The sequence below is a fragment of the Ovis canadensis genome, chromosome 3 (genome assembly GCF_042477335.2).
Source record: "Ovis canadensis isolate MfBH-ARS-UI-01 breed Bighorn chromosome 3, ARS-UI_OviCan_v2, whole genome shotgun sequence".
NCBI lineage: Eukaryota > Metazoa > Chordata > Mammalia > Artiodactyla > Bovidae > Ovis > Ovis canadensis.
In genome coordinates this window covers 159,894,328-159,914,681 of record NC_091247.1, presented here as the reverse complement: position 1 = coordinate 159,914,681, position 20,354 = coordinate 159,894,328, and the positions used below count along the sequence as shown (strand labels likewise).

General features: G+C 40.1%; 2 long non-coding RNA genes across 2 annotated transcripts in view; both read right to left on the bottom strand.

The window, feature by feature from the left end:
• Nucleotides 1-20,354, bottom strand: part of LOC138435847 (uncharacterized) — a 208,773-nt gene that overhangs the window by 80,100 nt on the left and 108,319 nt on the right. The window lies entirely within an intron of this gene.
• LOC138435849 (uncharacterized) lies at nt 3,168-7,794 on the bottom strand. Its single transcript, XR_011255275.1, has 2 exons — nt 6,421-7,794; nt 3,168-3,360 (listed from the first exon to the last, which is right to left on the bottom strand). It is a non-coding gene; the product is annotated as an uncharacterized lncRNA (long non-coding RNA).

Sequence of the window (20,354 nt, the reverse complement as noted above, 5' to 3'; positions counted from 1 at the left end):
CATCTTGCGTGTTAAGCAGATAGACTAAAATCAGGGTCCAACCAAATTAGACTTAGAGCCAGGCGTTACCTTCAGAAATATTTTAATTCTCCTACAATTCTTTTCTCATTAAAACTGGAAATCTCACATAGAATTGCCTGTATCATGCAACACGGACACAAGGGAGAAAGGATGTATTCCCAGGCTAGATGAGAATGGCCATCCTAATAGTTTCAAGTTCACAGATTTGTATTACTGATTCTCAACAGAGGTGGTACCACCCCCTAGAGGGCATTTTGGAAATCTGTGGGGGTATTTTTTGTTTTCAGGATGATTGGGGTATACTTCTAGCAGTTGGCAGAGCAGGCATGCTAAAGGTCTCCCAGGGCAGGAGATGGTCTGTTCAATTAAGACGCTGAGCTTTGTACAACTTTTAAATATCCCAGCAAATAGTCATATCAATGAGAAATTTTTTTTACAATTATCTGAGACTGAAACCTAATGCTATTTTATATACAGAATTTTTGAAGAGCTTTAATAAACAATGACTTTCCAGGAGAGCAACGGATCATGTAAATCAAAGGAAGAATGTTCTTTTCTTTGATTTAAAAGGTAAGAGCTATTCGCCATTTGAAGAGGTGTGCCACCAGCTGCCGTGTGGTTCAAGGTCTTCAACAGTCTGCAAAATAAACGTTTCAGTCTACATCTATAGATGTCACCAAAAATCATAGTAAAAGACATCTGAGATGTATTTTAATGAATTTAACATTCAAGTATTTTATGAACAAAGACACACAAAACACAGAGATCAGATTGAGGCCTGTTTAAAAAAGAGGCTGGGTTGTAATATTTCATATTCAAAATTTTAAAGGCAATATAAGAAATCTGTTTTGAAAGTATTTACTTGCTAATTTTGGGGGGGTTGCTGTTTTTCAGTCTGACTCTGACTTATCCCCAAGCATGTACCACCACACAACTTCTCAACAACCTCTTGAACTACTAGTTCCCTTTCCCAAATCTTCTATTCCTCATTATCCATCAAAAATTACAACCTCAAAGGACTTTCAAAACCCTAGAGATGAAATACATGTCTGGTAAGATAGGAGATAGAATTTTCTTTAATATTTTGTTTTTATCCTAATCCATGTCATAAATTTGAAATCATTTAGATATTATACTTACAAACAGAACCCAGCTCATTTTGAAAAAGTATTGGACTTCATTTTCTTCACTTTGACCCTGTATTTCTTCTTGACATTTCCCCTTACTTAAGATTATATTTCTTTTTATTATTTGCAAATATATATATTTTTATTACTTACCTTAATACTAGCTTTTATTCAATATCCATTTGTACTTTTACTCCTTAATTTTTCTATAGTTCCTGTGCAGAATGACTGTTTTTTTTTAAACCACACCCACACAGTTTGTGACTCCTAGTTCCCAAACTAGGGATTGACCCCAATCCCCAGCAGTGAAAGTACCAAGTTCTAAACACTGGACTGCCAAGGAATACCCTCAGAATGAATCCTTAATGCCAGCCTTATTCACTATAAACAAGTGCAAGCATATAGCCACTTTATTATATTTTTAATGTATTAATGACTGTGTATTAATGACCATTTATTTACATATTGAGACACATACAATTTTTCTCATCAATTGCTTTGTCTTAGCTCTCCTTTATATAACACATGCTGCATTATAGGTAGGTTGTATTGTTTACAAATTTTACTTAAAACAATAAAGGGCATTATTATAAGAAGGGAGTGTTGACTTCTATAAGGTTGTTTCAACTGCTCTAGGGCCAGCAGACCAACAGGCAGCTTTATCCTAGAAAGAGCTTCCTGCAAGGCAGGAGTGAATTTTAGAATATTTTATAGTCAGTTCAGTTCAGTTGCTCAGTCGTGTCCGACTCTTTGTGACCCCATGAACCACAGCACGCCAGGCCTCCCTGTCCATCACCAACTCCCAGAGTCCACCCAAACCCATGTCCACTGAGTTGGTGATGCCATCCAACCATCTCATCCTGTCATCCCCCTCTCCCCCCACCCTCTGCCTTTCCCAGCATCAGGGTCTTTTCCAATGAGTCAGCTCTTTGCATCAGGTGGCCAAAGTATTGGAGTTTCAGCTTCAACATCAGTCCTTCCAATGAACACCCAGGACTAATCTCCTCAGGCTAATGCAAACACCACCAATCAAAATGGACCTCAGGTATAAACAACAACTCTAGCAGAGCCAGTGCCCATCAGCTGAATGTCAGTGCTCTCTAAAAAAATCCCTGTTCATGGTGGTGACCCAATTCCAACATGGCACTATTATGCCATGTCTCTCCACCTAGGGCAATGGTGCCTGGCTTTTGTTTGATATATTCCTTATGCGTTATCTCATTTCATTCTTTTTTAAAAACCATTATGAATGGATATTTTCTCCAGCTTTACAGATGAAGATAGAAATTAAGAAATCTACATGAAATCACACAGTTAGCAGGTAACAGGGCTGGGATTGTAACAACGATACTTTGACTCTTAAAAACCCACACTTCTCTGTCCACCATCACCATTTCACGTTCACTTATAAAAACTACACAATGAACACTGCAGAAAAACATAGATGATGGTTGGTTCTGAGCAGTACTTTTCACCAAGACAAAAAACAACAGATCATATAAAAGTAGGATTAATAACCAGCTGACATTCGGACTAATTTGGGCCTTACTGCAATCCACCAAGCATAAAGAGACACATTTGTGTGATCTTCTCATTTATTATCCTCTTGAGTTATGGTAATTAAGAGAAACAATACTATCGTGCAGGTACTGATTAAATTCATGGTCTGTGAGCTCCTTGAACATGGGGGATCTTCATCTCAGTTCCAGTGCAAAGCACAGTGTCTCCTGCCAAGTAGTTATCTGGTTAATGTCTCTTGTTACCACTGACTGATGACAACATTCTGTAGCAAATCATAGGAGAGAAGATCTCTCATTTCTGGTCTTCTTTGCCTTTAAATCTCTTAGGCTTGTCCTCATGAACTCCTGGCCAGCACATTCACTCATACTCCCAAGAGCTGACTCCTTGGGTTTTTATTTTTGTTTTTTCCCCAAATGTTTTCTTTGTTTTTTCCCCCTTTTTTCTTTTTTTCTTTCTGACTCCTCCTTGCGTTGCAAAGTGCACTCAGCTGAAGGATTATTTGGTCGATAATTGTAAAGATCTATTGGTGGCTGGGTGGCTATGGGGTAGAGAAGTTAGAATAATTGTAAATCCAATAAGGAATGAAAACAGTATGTTCTCTACATGAGATTCCAAACTTCATAAATTCTGTAACCCTTTGTAGGTAGACATCATGACTTCTTTGACTGATTTATTTAGAAGCTGGTATGTCCTTGGATAGAAAGAAAAGAGAAATTCATAACATTGGATGTTTGCTAAAGACTGGTGATAAAGACTTTAAATTTGATTCTGGATGAGAATATAAGCTCCACAAGGGCAAAGACTTCAGTCTTCTTTTAACACTATCTCCCTGTTATCCACCACATTTGTAATTGTTGTTGCTGGACATGACTAAGTCATGTCCAACTCTCGTTATGCCATGGACTGTAACTCGCCAGGTTCCTATGTCCATGGGTCCATGGGATCTCCTAAGCAAGAATACTGGAGTGGGATGCCATTTCCTTCTTCAGGGGATCTTCCCAACCCGGGGATGGAACCTGCATCTCCTGCATTGGCAGGCAGATTCTTTACCATTGAGCCACCAGGGAAGCCCCATATAGAATATTGCCAGGTACTAATTAACATGTACTGGATAAATTGAGATCACATAAAATAAAAGTCTGAAAGTAGTGAAAGTATTTTCACAAAGGTGTTGTAGCTAAATACTAGTGTGCCAGGAGGGAGAGGATTTCTGCACAAAAACAGGCTTGGTAGTGAAGTATCGGGTTGGCCAAGAAGGTCGTTCAGATTTTTCCATAACATCTTACAGAAAAATCCAAATGAACATTTGTTTTGGCCGATCCAATATGTAGATCATTGGTGTCAACTCTCTACAATTTTTCCCTCCAGAGTCACTCCCTTACTAGTCATACCTTTAATGGTCCCAGGCCATTTCAGATGTTTAGAATGTGATCATCTCAGAAAGTTTTAAAAATCACTTAAAGGACAAACACTTCAACATAGACAGCCATTATTATTTCATTTAATTTCTTAGAAGGGGGAAAAATAACCTATTTTGGAAAGGACAATTAGTTTTTGTTCTTTTTAGAACAAAAAAGCCCAAGTTGGAATATTTAACTATTGAGTACTAGAAATGAAGGGCTAAATAAAAATTATGTCAAAATATACTAATTTTAGAAATACATAATATTTGAGTTATACAAGCTATACATTGCAGGCCAAAAAAGTTGAGCTAAAGTGTCATTCCAAAGATGACTGATTTAAAAGGAGCAGTGGTTCAATTTAATGTGGTACATGCATTATGAAACTTCTTAGACAGCCAGGTTTCCTATATATATCAGCTATAATTCTAAGGGGGAAAAATGTTGATTTTGTGAGTGTTTTACGGCTGGAAGAAGCACAAGCTAGAATCAAGATTGCCAGGAGAAATATCAATAACCTCAGATATGCAGATGACACCACCCTTATGGCAGAAAGTGAAGACAAACTAAAAAGCCTCTTGATGAAAGTGAAAGAGGAGAGTGAAAAAGTTGGCTTAGAGCTCAACATTCAGAAAACGAAGATCATGGCATCTGGTCCCATCACTTCATGGCAAATAGATGGGGAAACAGTGAAAACAGTGGCTGACTTTATTTTTCTGAGCTCCAAAATCACTGCAGATGGTGATTGCAGCCATGAAATTAAAAGACACTTACTCCTTGGAAGGAAAGTTTTGACCAACCTAGATAGCATATTAAAAAGTAGAGACATGACTTTGCCAACAAAGGTCCATCTAGTCAAGGCTATGGTTTTTCCAGTCGTTATGTATGGATGTGAGAGTTGGACTGTGAAGAAAGCTGAGTGCCGAAGAATTGATGTTGTTGAACTGTGGTGTTGGAGAAGACTCTTGAGAGTCCCTTGGACTGCAAGGAGATCCAACCAGTTCATCCTAAAGGAGATCAGTCCTGGGTGTTCATTGGAAGGACTGATGCTGAAGCTGAAGCTGAAACTGCAATACTTTGGCCACCTCATCCAAAGAGTTGACTCATTGGAAAAGACTCTGATGCTGGGAGGGATTGGGGGCAGGAGGAGAAGGGGACAACAGAGGATAAGATGGCTGGATGGCATCACCGACTCGATGGACCTGAGTTTGGGTGAACTCCGGGAGTTGGTGATGGACAGGGAGGCCTGGTGTGCTGCGATTCATGGGGTCGCAAAGAGTCGGACATGAGTGAGCAACTAAAATGAACTGAACTGAACTACAAAGCCCTTTAAAGAAAAGTTGATTGTATTAGTTCCCTGTGGCTGCTGTAACAAATTGCAACAAACTCGGTAACCTTCAATAAGAGAAATTATTCTCTTTCATTTCTGAAGGCTGAGAAGTCCAACATGGCTTTACTGAATAGAAACCATGTCAGCAGGACTGCCGTTTGCTTGCTTTTTCCAGTTTCTAGAATTTCGCCCTTTGCTTTCCTTGACTCATGCCCCATTCCTCCACCTTTAAATTCAACAGTGTAGACTTTGGTGTCAGTGATCACATTATCTTTTCCTCCTGTCTCTATGAATATCACCAAGTCTCCCCCTTAGAAGTATACCTGCGATTGCATTTAGAACCTACCAAGATGATCCAGGATAAGCACCCCATCTCAAGAACCTGAACTTAGATCTGCAAAGTTGCTTTTATCATACAAAGTACTTATAATTTCTAGGAATCGGGACCTGGATGGTTAGCTCTCATCACCGACACAATGGACATGAATCTCAGTAAACTCCAGGAGATGGTGAAGGACAGGGAAGCCTGGCATGTTGCAGTCCATGGAGTTGTAAAGAGTCAGATACAATTTAGCAAGTGAACAACTGTAACAACATTATCCAGCTGACCACAGTGAAAAACATATAACTGAATAGGAGGCTGGTGGTTAAAAGTTCTACTTCCAAATTTGCAATTAGACAAATTTGATTTTTCTAAAATACATAGTATGCATGAAAGAAACAGATAAATGAGGCGAAAGGCAGCTGAAGTTATTTCTCTGAAAACCTTAGGTCATCATCAGCATCTACACCTCACATTGAACCTGGGCACCAGACTTTATTTCATCATTTCTAACATCACCAGAGAAATAATTGCAACAGGCTTGCAGGTGCACTAATATAACTGAGGCTGTAACCATTCTTTCCTTTTTCTGTTCTCCAAGATTACTATTTGAGTGGGCTCTCACAATCCAGTGTTTATACTTTCCTCAGTGATGGAGGACAAGGATGAAAGAGTGTGTGTGTGAGTGTACACACTTACTTGTGTCCCCATGGACTGTAGCCTGCCAGAATCATCTGTCCATGAGATTTCCCAGGTAAGAATACTGGAGTGGGTTGTCATTTCCTTCTTCAGGGGATCTTCCTGACCCAGGGAATAAATTCATGTCTCCTGTGTCTCCTGAATTGGCAAGTGGATTCTTTACCAATAGCACCATCTGGGAAATCCTGGATGAAAGGATGGATAGGTCCAATCTTTTGTCTTCTTCAGCTTGAATATTATATGATGGTTTTATATATTTCTCACTCTCATTTTCAAACACTTTGATTAAATGTGAAAGAGAGGCTGAGGTTAAAATTCTTTGTTTTTCATTTCAGCCCCTGTTATATAAACGAAATCAATGGACTCAGTTAACAGAATGGTTGGACGAAAACAGATTTTGTGGAACAGTCAATAACTACTTGCTGTTTGGAAAATTCTGCATAGGAATGATTAAAAACAAACATTGATGCACACTCTATAAACTCAGTAAAAGTTTCATAGATCTTACCAATCATTCTTGATTTATACTCATGGATGCAGAAAGATTCCACTTTTCTCTTTTTAGTTTTGTAAGTCTCCAGGGAGGAAATTAAATGGTTATTACTCTATGATGAAAACCATTGTTAGAGCCCTCATTAGCTGAACTCTCCAGCTTAATAATATGCAAAACAGACTGATTTTAGATCAGAAGACCTCTAAGTTCCCTTCAAACTCTAAGTTTTATGATTACCTGTTTTTAGGTTTGCTGACAAAAGGACAAGAAAAAAAAAAAAAGCAAAGATCAGCACACATTTCTCCTTTGTGCACGAACCATCTGCCTTTGTCTCGGCTCGGAACGCCCATTCTTGAGACAGATACAGCCTCATGTGTCCCATTCTTGCCACCCTCTCTACACCTTTAGTTGAGACGGCCACTGACAGAGTGACACACCTGGGAGCCACACCAGCTTCCAGAACCATAATTCTAAATACCATCCTGGCAGTCTCTAAATTGCAAGGGTTCCTTTGTAAGGTGAGAAACCCTCTCTCCTGGAGGTTTGTTTATTTTGCAGTTAGAAAAGGTAAGGGACTCCTTTGTGAGACATTGGCTTGGAATTTAAATGTATAGTATTGCTGACAGAGTGCTGAAAATTCATTATATGGTGTATTTAGCATTTTCTTTCTCTCCGGGTGGTGGACTGGGGCTGTCCCCTCCTTTCTTCCCAGTCCCTGAGAAGAGAATCCTTGGGCAGCAATGATTCAGCCTGTCCCTTGTCAACCGCCGCTGCCATCCAGCCATGGGCTCACAAGGGTTTCCTCACCACGGGTTTGTTTGGAGGGCTCACGTCCAAAACAAAGATTAAAATGCCTATTCTCTTTAATAGTCTCACTGAACGCTGTTGCTTGTTAATGTTCAGACACTAATAGCACTGGAAAGAGTCGTTGCTTGTGTCAACTCATCAAGTAGTCTAAACAAGCCGGCTGGAGGCTGGCCAGTTCTGGCCGGTCATTGACCACAGACACGATCTGCAAGGCTATTACAACTTGTGAAAGTGAGGGGTAGCTCTGCTTCCTGTCTAGCCCACTTCCCAAGGACTGTCCCCAGAAGCACTGGACTTTGAGACCAGTGGGGGTTTTTGTCCAGCTCCTGCCTTAAGCTGTGCCTCATTGTTTAGCACCAAAATTGACGTGTGGAAAAGCCGGAAAATTCTGGAAAAGCCGGAAATAAAGGGCAAGATCTGAAGGGAGGCTTGGCAGCGGAAGTTTATAATTTAGTTTTGTGGTTAGAAGGTGCTGATAGCTTTTGTCCTACTTGCGTTCTTGATGAGTGGGTGGATTTGTGAGAGTTCTCCTCTTTGGATGATTGCTGGGCTTTTCCAGAGATGTTCGTTCCTCTTCTCTGGATTAGCCACATTTATTCCAGCCACGTGCTTCCTTGCTACAAAGAGAAATTTACAATCGTTACACATCCCTTACTAAGGTGGATGGAGAAAAATCTTCGAGTATACCCTTCTGGCAATATCAGATAAGCAAATTAAAAAACCCAAAAGACTAATATTGAAAAAAAATTTTTGCTGAGACACATTTTGTTTCTAACTCTGGAGTATCTCCCAGAAGGGGAAAAAAATTGTCTATGTCTCTTCCATGGCTTTCCAAGATCCAATTTCATCTCATTATTTATTTGAGAACTTTTTATTAAGTCACTCATTCTTTGCCAGGAACCAAGCTAGATACCAAGGATTCAAAGATGAAACAACGTGGTTATCACCCCCAAAGAAGACATATCCATAAAATAAAGTTGTAGCTGTGATGGAAGGATGAAGAAAGCTTTAAAAAGAACAGCTGAAAGAGGCCAGGAGGACTTGATTAAGGAGATTCTATTTGAACTGAAACGTAAAGGACTATGGGGATTTGTCACAGGAAAAAAATCAGGAGAACGGGAGGAAGGGGGATGGTTACCCAAATAATTCAGATCTTATGTCATTAGAATGGGGAGGTCTTCAAGGGAGATAGGGCTGGATAGATAGGTCATTCAGTGCCTTGTAAGCAGCCACGTAGTCTTCACTGTTACATGATGGAAGGTGATTCGTAACTTCCAAACAAAAAAGTGATGAGATGTGATTTGCAGGCGAATAAAACATCGCCTTTTACTTTGCTGACAAAGTTCCATATAATCAAAGGTATGGTTTTTCCGGTAGTCATGTATGAATGTGAGAGCTGGACCATAAAGGCTGAATGCCAAAGAATTGATGCTTTTGAACTGTGGTGTTGCAGAAGACTCTTGAGAGTCCCTTGGACTGCAAGGATATCCAACCAGTCCATCCTAAAGGAAATCAGTCCTGAATATTCATTGGAAGGACTGATGCTGAAGCTGAAGTTCCAATACTTTAGCCACCTGATGCAAAGAGCTGACTCATTAGAAAAGACCCTGATGCTGGGAAATATTGAAGGCGGGAGGAGAAGGGGATGACAGAGAATGAGCTGGCTGGATGGCATCACTGCCTCAATGGACATGAGCTTGAGAAACTCCGGGCAATGGTGAAGGACTGGGAAGCCTGGCGTGCTGCAGTCCATGGCATCCCAAAGAGTCGGTCACGACTGAGCGACTCAACAACAAAAACAAAACATCGCTTTGGAAAACTGAACGCACAGGCGATAGGATCCACTCATCACCTATCATCTGGTCACTGAGGTTGATCAGGGTGCAGAGATAAAACTACCTCCCTATACATCTTTTTAATCTCTGTATTGATTTTAAGGGGCTTCTCAAATCTCATTGCAAGGCTTACGCAAGCCTTTGGGAAGTTTGTTGAGGCTTCCCAACATCTATCTCTGTCTAGGTCTCAGTAATTCTTTTTTTGCTTTTCCCCCAGCACCCCATGATGCCTTTATTTGAGCTCAGTGGTCTTAAGGCTTTTCAAAACATATTCAAACTTGGAGTAAGGCTATGCTAATTCAAACAATGTGACACTGACACCAGACTGGAAAGCTACAGCTATGAAAGACATAGTTGATTCAGAACCCGACTCCAGGACGCCTGAAAACAAGTGAAAAACGGATACTCACAAATCAGTAGTTCATAAGAAAGTGTGACTGACACAAATGATAAATAAATAAAGTTCAACTGCATAAGTAATCAAGAAAGGCTAATCAATGCAAAGAAAAAATAAAAGATACCACTAAATAAGAAAAAGTAAAGGTAATGCCCGTGATGTATTCTCCTACTCAGCAAAAGATATAACTTTTATGAAAAGGCTCTTGTGGGTTGGGTGTTAAAAGTTCTTTTAAAAATGTTTATACCTTTGATCTCATGATTTCACTGATAGGAATCATATTTTAAGAAAAAAACTGAAGAATTGGACAAAGATCTGTGCCCCAAAATAGCCACTGCAGCATTATTTACAACACACACTCTAAGAGGTGATTTATAAAGTAAGGATAACAGCAGTCACTCTCTTCCACAGAAATGAGCATTTGTTGAGCTTCTACTAAAAGTCGGTGATTAATTTATCTGCTATAACCTTCCCATGCTGCATATTATAAAATCTGGGCTCAGAAGAGTTTGGTAATCAGCCCAAGATTACACAATTTTGGTGCTAACCCAGATCTGACATCAAAGCCTTGTTCTTTGTATCACACCTCAGTACGTCTATTATGAATATGTGTCAATTGTTTGCTTCAGAAATAGCTATAAGGGTGGACTTCCCTGGTGGCAGAAGATTAAGATACTGCACTTCCAATGCAGGGCACACGGGTTCGATCCCTGGTCGGGGAACTAAGGTCCCGCATGCCACTTGGTGCAGCCAAATAATAATAATAACTCTAAGGAACTCTATCTCTTTCTATTGTTTCACCTTTCCAGAATACAAGAAAGGGTTTGTTTTTGGATTCCTGTGTGTGAGCAGAGGAGCTAGTGCCTATGCTTTGGAGAGTCAATGAATTCATCTGCAATTTAGATCATTTGTTTCCCAAGAAAAAATAGTGAGCCATAAAACTGTAATATTCCTCCTGGGAGTCTTCTCTCTCTTACTCTTGGAATAAATCCAGAGAAGACAAACACTTACAACACTGAGTACATCCCAGATAGGATCTGCAGTAAATATTGGCTCGTGCATCTACATTTAGTGGTTAGTTATTTACAGGGATACCTCTTCTACTAGACAGCCAGTTTCTCAGAGTTCAGGAAATACAGCACCGTCAGTGCCTTGAATATAGAGAGAGTACACTGTCTAGTGGCAGAAGCAGAGGACTACAGTTATTTCTCAACAGTCAGTAGCTTGACTCAGTTCTTACAGGAGGCACTGGTTGGCTTCAATTTTTGTAAAAATGGGAAGTGGAAGTAAAAACAGTCTCACATGATCAAAGGTCCACCAGAGTATAACTGCAAATTGCCAAGAAAAAAGTTGCAGGAACATCAAGTGTTGATGGTCAACTGAAAGGTTATAAAACAAATAACACTGGTTTGCTTCTTCTTGCTTGTATTTTCTTATTTTGAAGACATTTGGTACACTTGTTGTAATCCCATGTAAATTACTAATCTGCTATCTTCAGACTGAACCATTGGTTAATTTCAGCTTTAGACTTTTACATAGCAGGAAGGGATGGAAAAATCAGCCAAGTCACAGAGAAATATCTCTTCTGAGCTTGCCCTCTTTATTCACTCTCTCCCTCTTGTCTTTTCCCCCCACAAAAAACAGAACTATGCATTTCATCAAATCCAAGATAACACTGATTATGAGACTAACTGACTTTGCAGGTATAATTAAGAAAGAAAAGTACTGCCAATTAAAATGGCAGGAAGTTGGGGGGAGCTGTAACTTAAAATTGTATTTTATTTTTATTTCGAGAGTTAATTTAAGCTTATTTCGACAGAGCTCTCTTTCACATATGTTGCACTCACACACATATACAAAGAAAAAAATGAGCAAAATGACTAGAGTATGGTATTCCTAATGCCACTTCATACAGTATTAACTCTTTTCATTGTTTTTTGAGTTAGAAATTTTCTCCACACAGTTTTGCTGTGTGTACTATGAAAATGTTACATTTGCTGCACAAGCGTGCTCCACTATTCTCTCCGGGATTTTCCTTCAAGTCATAGACGCCCATTTCTACAAATGCTGGTTATTGCCTGATCTCACCAGATCAAAAGAAGGCTTTCAGCCAATGGCCAGAATTCTTATTTCTTCCTCAAATTATCTTTTAACAGTTTGTTGACTCAAATATTGAAGAGCTGCAGTTATCCAGTTATCCTTTTAAAATGTCAACCAAATTCAAAGCTATGGGTACAAAAGCAATGACAGTTATGTCAGGACTTCTGCTTGGCTATCATTGATTATAAGAGACCATTGATTGTAAGATGTTAGAAATGTTAAAATGTAAGTAAGTAAGTAAAATGAGAAGGTGAGGAGTTCATCTTAAGTTGGTGATATAAGTTTGTATTCAATTTCCACCACATAGAGTGGATAGTGGGGGAAGGGATATAGGGTTAGAAGTTAGGGTTGGAGAGCTCTCTTCTGATCATTATTACTTCAATGTCTGAGTTTTGGTGTCCCGTAGAGGACTCAGTGACTATAGGCTGACACCAATGTTGTTAAGGGAACTGTTTAAAGGTCTTTCAGGAGCATGTACAAAGAGCCTAGGTTTAAATTAGCATGTAGGTTTCACTTCCAACATTTCTAATTTATAATAATTAATTTATAGAAATAGATCCACCTTAATAAGAATCAAATTTCTTTGTCTCCCCCATCTCACGGTCAAAGACCAGAAGGGAATCTGAGCCATTTAACTGAAAATAGATATGTGGGGAACAACTTTTACCTTTAAGTTGAAGTGAGGCCAATTTGTATGTTGATTTCATTGAGGTTAGACTGGAGGCATTGTTTAGCTGATTATTCATACAGAAGTGTGGAATTAAAACAAAAAGTCAATAGATGGTAGTAGGAAAAGTGTTTCATGGTTAAAATAAATGCTCCTCCAATTGGATAGATTTGTGTGCATGCATGTGCCTGCTCAGCCGCTTCAGTCTTGTCCGACTCTGGAATCCGTGGACTGCAGCTCGCCAGGCTCCTCTGTCCATGGAATTCTCCAGGCAAGAATACTGGAGTGGATAGCCATTCCCTTCTCCAGAGGGTCCTCCTGACCCAGGGGTTGAACTTGGGTCTCCCATATTGCAGGCAGATTCTTTACCATCTGAGCCACCAGGGAAGCCCATTCAAAAAAGGCTCTTGGTTCTTTTAGGAATAAACTACAGTATGTTGAAAGTATATTAACCTGGTCTACCCCATAGATCCGAATAAGTTTTGGTTCAAAAGTATGTGACATACTATTTTGGTCAACTGTTGTTTAATTTTATTATGTAAAATTTCCAAGTTTACGAATGAGAATCTGACCAAAGCTGATAATACCAAATACAAACAAGCAGAAATACAAACTTAATATGCCCCATGTCAGGAACAAACACAATGTTAGCCTACTTATGTGTAGAGCTTATCTTTACAATTTGGTGTAAATAAAATGTAGACAATTTTTGTGTGTGTGAATTCATTAAATTTTTGGCTTAAAAAACATGGAAAATGCACAAAAGTAGCCCAAACAGATGTCCAAAAGGGTATTAACTATAGTGTAGAGTAAGCTTGCATGCGTGTGCTCAGTCGTGTCTGACTGTGCGGCCCCATGGATTATAGCCTGTTAGGCTCCTCATTCTCAAAATCCCCTGTCTATGGGATTTTCCAGGCAAGAATACTGGAGTGGGTTACCATTTCCTGCTCCAGAGGATCTTCCCTACCCAGGGATCAAATCCACATCTCCCATGTGCCCTGCATTGGCAGGCAGATCCTTTACCACTAGTGCCAGCTGGTATTCACTAGAGCCACTGGCTATTCATTTACCTCCACTTCACTTTGTATTAAGACTTTGCATAGCGACTTCCCTGGTGGTCCACTGGTTAAGAATTCACCCTGCAATGCAATGCAATGTTCAATTCCTGATCGGTGCCCTAAGATCCCACATGCCTCAGAGCAACTAAGTTTTCATGCCACGATGACTAAGCTCACATGCTGCAACTAGAAAGTCCACGTGCAGCAATGAAAGATCTCATGTGATACAACGAAGATGCTGTATGACACCACCGAGACCTGGTGCAGCCAAATAAATAAATACTTTAAAAAAAGACTCTGCATAGATCTCTTCAATTAGAATTGAAAATTTAAAATTGCAACCAAACTATTTTCAATCTTGCATTTAACAACATTTCAAGTTTAGAGTCTCTAAAGATGTTTTTGGTTATCTAGAAAAACAAGTAGGAGACATTTTCTTCATCCTGTCCTTTGGTTCAAAGAACTTATCTGCTTGAAACACCAAATGATATTTTCATATCTCATATTAGCCTTTTCATAATCCTTTCATATTATGTTATTGCTGATGGTAATTTTCAGTCCAGCTTTCCATTTTCTGATTAACCATAAAAAAAGACTCTTCAGACAGTTACAAACAGATAGGAAAGAATTTAATAGCTCTTTGTCAGTTCTTTGTATCTCTGGAATACTTAAAACCCCCCTCACATTTATATATTTTTCCTATAGTCTTATTAGACACTAATTCTTTTTTTTAAAGACACATTATTTTTAACAAAACATTTATTTCTTCATTTGGCTGTGCCAGGTCCTAGTTGTGGAAAGCAGGATCTTCGCTGAAGCATGCGAGATCTTCTAGTTGTAGCACCTGGGATTTAGTTCCCTGACCGGGGATGGAACCCAGGCTGCCGGCTTTGGGAGCTCAAAGTCTTAGCCCCTGGACCAGCAGGGAAGACCCTATACACTAATTCTTAAATGCAACAGGCTAATTTCCAGCTCTGCCCTTGTTCGAATCCTCACAAAGCCTGTTTTAATGAAGGACACACTAGTGGGATAGGTGGGGGAGTTGGGTACATACTGTAATTGTGCCATGGTGTTGGCCAGGCGTGGGGCTTGCCGAGTGACTCAGTGGTAAAGAATCTGTCTGCAAATACAGAAGATGTGGGTTCAATCCCTGGTTTGGGAAGATCCTCTGGAGAGGAAATTACAACCCACTCCAATATTCTTGCTTGGAAAATCCCATGAACAGGGGAGCCTAGTAGGCTACAGTCCATGGGGTCTAAAAGAGTCTGACACAACTGAGCAGAAACACATCCATACACGTTAGTCAGGCCACTTAGCTCAAGGAGGGTAAAAAAAGCAAAGGATATGAAATATAGTAGCAACAAACTAAAGAGATCTTTAGTTGGTTTTTTTTTTTTTTGGAACTGTTTTTTTTTTTTTTTTTTTTGAACTGTGGTGTTGGAGAAGACTCAAGGAGATCCAACCAGTCCATCCTAAAAGAAATCAGTCCTGAATATTCATTGAAAGGACTGATGCTGAAGCTGAAACTCCAATACTTGGGCTACCTGATGCGAAGAACTGACTCACTGGAAAAGACCCTGATGTTGGGAAAGATTGAGGGCAGGAGAAAAAGGGGACACCAGAGGATTAGATGGTTGGATGGCATCACTGACTCAATGGAAGTGAGTCTGAGTAACCTCCGGGAGTTGGTGATGGACAGGGAAGATTGGCGTGCTGCAGTCCATGGGGTCGCAGAGTCGGACATGACTGAGCAACTGAACTAAACTGAACTGAAAGAGCTCTGGTTGATTGGAAGGACCAGAACTTGTATCTTTATTGGGACGCCAGCTTCTTGTCACTTGCTCTTCATCCACACCAACATTGCAGGTGACTTCTGAACTATCCCAAGGCTCCAATTTCTGTAACTGCTGTAGTATATTCTCTCCCAATCTCTGTCACAGCAAATGTGCTTGCTTTCCTCTCTTAAACTTTCCTATGCATACGTGCAAGCATGCACACACACGGACACACACAGTAGCCGATGTTCAGTAAGCCATTCTGAGCCTACACACTGGGAGCTATTAATGAAGCTTTTGAACTTCACAGTAACGAAGTTCCCTGCCCCAGGGTGCTGTTCCCTTCTCTGCCTGCCTTTCCTTCTGCACCAGGGCAGACTTCTCTTGCCTCCTCAGGTGAAATTCTGTTTCCAACAGCCAGTTCCCGTTACCTCTACCAATTCAGTCCCTCCTTCTTTGGAAGAGACTCAAAACGTTATGGTGCTGGTGGTAAAGTACCCACCTGCCAATGCAGGAGACATAAGAGACACAGGTTCAATCCCTGGTTCGCGAAGATTCCCTGGAGGATGTAATGGCAATCTACCCCAGTATTCTTGCCTGAAGAATCCCATGGACAATGGAGCCTGGCAGGCTATAGTCCATAGCATCGCAAAGAGTCAGACACAACTGAAGTCACTTAGCTCAGAGGCAAAACATATTAGAGGTTACAAAATCATAATATCTTCATCTTTTAAAGAGGTAGTGTGGACAGGACAGGTATGGAAAGGGACAAGAAATAACACAGCGTTTCTTCATTGGGTGTGTTCAAATGACATGGGACTTAAATTCGGTGGAATTTTGGCTCTCTTGATTTCTCTATCCATGAAATGGGAGAGTATGTGTCCTGCCAGGCAGAGGATTATGAAAACTGTCTATCCAGCATACTTTTTGTTTGTTCAAAAAGCCAGTATAAAGTATTGTTTCAGGATGAGTTGAGGTACTCTGCCAGATATCTATTTGAAGTTTGTCCAGAATATTAATACCTTCATCCTTTGTTTCAGGAATCCCAATGCCTCCAGACCCATTGGAAGTAACATGGCTGTGGGTTTATACTTTCATACAAGACAAAAGCATGCCTGTTACAAAAATGTCATTAACTCGAGCGGTAGGAGGTTTCACGTTTTCCGTTGTGTGAGGTTCACAAGATGTTGGGAAAGAGCACATATTTTAGCTTATATGGATTCTCACCCTAAATTAAGTTTACACTGAAGCACAGCTGAAACTGAGTTTCGCTTGATTTCCACCTGAAACCATAATTCATCTCAGGTTCACTTGAAATGTGCCCCTATCTAGTTTAGGACTGCAGACAGGTTCACTCAGAGTTTCACAAGCCTCAGCAAACCTCTCACCCAACTTGACCTGAATTTGAGGCTTTGATTCAGTTTGGAGTTTTCATTCAGGAGCTTTGCACGATCCTGGGCTATCTCGGGCCATGATCTGAAATCCCATCAGACTCACTTCAGACCGTATGGAGCAAAGACAGAGACCTCTGTGGCTATTATTACTGGGCACACATTCATTCCATTACGTCTATATCCTCAGTCACCTTCACTTTATACTGTGAATACGTTTTCTTAAAAAAAAAAAAAAGACATTACATATTAGTCTCAGTGACGGCTAAAAATGAACTGGTCAAAAAGCTTGTCAATTTCTTGACACTCCATTACATATACTGAAGGATTGGTTCTGAAGTCTTTGCCTTTATTTCTCCCAACAGACATGTTTGCTACTTTTGAATTTGATAATCACCTCCAACTACATAATGTTTTAAGATCTAAAACTATTATTTCTAATTATGTTGGTAACTTTTGAGGGAGGCACTCTGTGAAATTTGTAGGATCTCCGTTTCCCCACCAGAGATAGAACAGGAGCCCTTGGCAGTGAAAGTGCAGAGTCCTACCCACTGGACCACCAAGGAATTCCCCGTGAGTAACTTTTCAAGAGGGTCCATTATAGAACTACAAGTATAAAGGTCACCAAAGAATTCTAGTCAGTCCTTTAAAATAAAGTGTAGACCTTTGTAACAAATGAGACAATACGAAGTTGTGTATTTTTTAAAGTCTGGTGTTCATACCATTGGTTTTCCTTGTGCTACTTATGTCCCAATGTGAAAATCTATTTGCATGACAAGTGCTTGTATATACTTCAATGATTCTTATTTTTATGGTGAACTATACTTTGTGGCTGCTTTCAACACAGATAACAGTAGATCATAAAATGAAATGAATAAAACCATATAAAATAGAGAAATTCCTATTTTGACAATGGGGAGAAATTCTTATTTCCTTTGGTGAATAATGCAAATGAAGAATTTTTCTCACTTATAGTGCTTTAGGAGAATCTGGCTACAGAGCATTGGGTTTTCCCAGAAAACAGTGGTTTACAATTGATTTCCAAGTTATTTCTCAAATCCTCAGGAAACAGATTAGCTTTGCAGCATAGCCTTATTTATTCAAATATATTAGAAATCAGGTGGGTCTCAAATTGGTAAAATGTCTGAATAGAAGACTATTTGTAAAGAAATGAATCTGGATTCCTTTTAAGGATATATGGTCACTGAAACATCACTAATAAAGTTTCTAAGTCAAATCCTTTGAAGGAAACTCTTTCACGAATAGAAGAGACAGTTGAGAATAAATTACAATCAGCAAGTCAATTGTTTCTAATAAGTGAATTCTAGAAAACTATTTGTTCCTTTAAGATTTAAGAGTCTCTCCAAGTCTAGTTTTCTCTATTAATTTTCTGGGTACACTTTGTGTTCACAGTGAATGGAAACGTAGGCTTCAATCTGGCTTCTGCATCAGTGAGGACTGGGAGAAATTGGGAAGCATCCCTAGCCTCTAGCCTGCTGCCTCCCTGGCTAATTCACTCATGACTTCAGGCTACATTTTTTTCCTCTTCCATTGCCACCATATCCCAGGCAAACAAATGTATTTCCCCTCTACCCCCATTTTCTCTGGTGTTCAGTGAACCCATTTTCCAGCCCCAGATCACCATCCAGCTTAAAACTTCCTTCATCTGTTTTTCTTCCTCCCCTCCCCGAGTACAATCTGTGACAGAGAAGTATCCAGCCAGTGGTTTCACAATTTTACTTCTGTTCTTTGTTTCCTCTGCCAGAATCTCGGCTCAGTTGCTTATCCTTTGCTACCTGGCCTAACCATAGCCTTTCAAGAATTCTCTTTCCTTCTAACCACCCTCCTGTTAACCCTTTCCCCAGAACATTGGGCACCTCATGACCTCTGACCACAGCACTCCTCTGCTCAACAACCTCTCATGGGCCAGCCACTGGAAGCCTCCACAAGAGCTGATCCTAGCTCTTCCCAATGTGAGCTCCTGTTCCCCACTGGGTAAACCTCACAGTGGAGCCAGTCAGGTGATTTTCTGTTCCCCAAACACATTATGTGCCTTCTAACCTCTTTATGTACTTTCATGCCATTCCTCCACGTTCTTCTCAAAATGCCATCAACCTTTCAGAGTCAAAACCAAACATCAAAGTTTCCTTACAGGCACAGATAGCATAGAGTGTTAGTCACTCAGTCATGTCCAACTCTTTGCAACCATGTAGACTGTAGGCTGCCAGGCTTCTGTGTCCATGTAATTCTCTAGAATACTGGAGTGGGTAGCCTTTCCCTTCTCCAGGGGATTCTTCCAACCCAGGGAATGAATCCAGGTCTCCTGCATTGCAGGAAGATTCTTTACCATCTGAGCCACCAGGGAAGGCCCTGTAGCACACAGAAGTCCTGGCCATATTTATAAAAACATGATTATCCAGAACTTTTGTGAATCTGTATATCACATAGATGTATATATCTTGGACTCACAAAACACTTGATAGTTAACAAAGAATTTTCACCCATATTATCTCATTTAATTCTTATATCAAACCCATTAGATGGGCAATATCAACAGCTGACTAACAAAGAAGCTGAATCTGGGAAAGTTGTGTGGGTTACTCAAGGTCACCTAGCTGAGAAGTGACAAAAGTAGGTTTCACACCCAGGTCTTGGAACAACTCCGGGGTGCTTTCAACCCTATCACAATGACCTCCACAGTAATTTCTGCAGCAGATGGGGAAAGAGGCCAGGTAATGGAGGGTCACAGGAGGTTTCTGGGAACAGCAGTGGCATGATCAAAGCGTTGCTGCAGGAAGATTGATCTGGTGGGGCTGCGTAGAGGGGATGGAAGCAGGAAAGCCCTGCTGGAAACCATCTTGCCCTCCTCTGAACTCCCAGGGCTCTTTGTTTATACTCCCTGTGAAGCATTAATCCAGTGCTGCAAATGGGTTATTTATTTGTTTACATGACTCCCTTCCTACTAACACTTTGCTTAGAGCAGAAAGGATTTAATGTGCCTTTAAACTGTCTTGTATTTTACAGCTAGATTAATACAACTAGGTTCTTATCTTCTCCACTTAATTTTAAGCCTTGAGTATAAAAAACATGGATTTTACATCTCTGTACTAACTGCATGTTTGACATGAGGCCATACTGATGGTGGATGTTCAGAATCTAACGAGTGAATGACATTTGAGACATTTCTGCTAAGGATGGGACTGGAGAGGAGTTATGGCTAAGTAAATTACAGTGTTTGATATTTCACAATAATCTGCAACCATTAATAGGATGAGGCAAAATTATATGAGTTTAAATGGTGAGAAGACTGTGATAAACTGTTTATAAATCACAGAAAACGAGACATTCCTAGCAGTTAAGAATCTGCCTGCCGATGTGGGATACAGGTTTGATCCCTGGTCCGGGGATGAT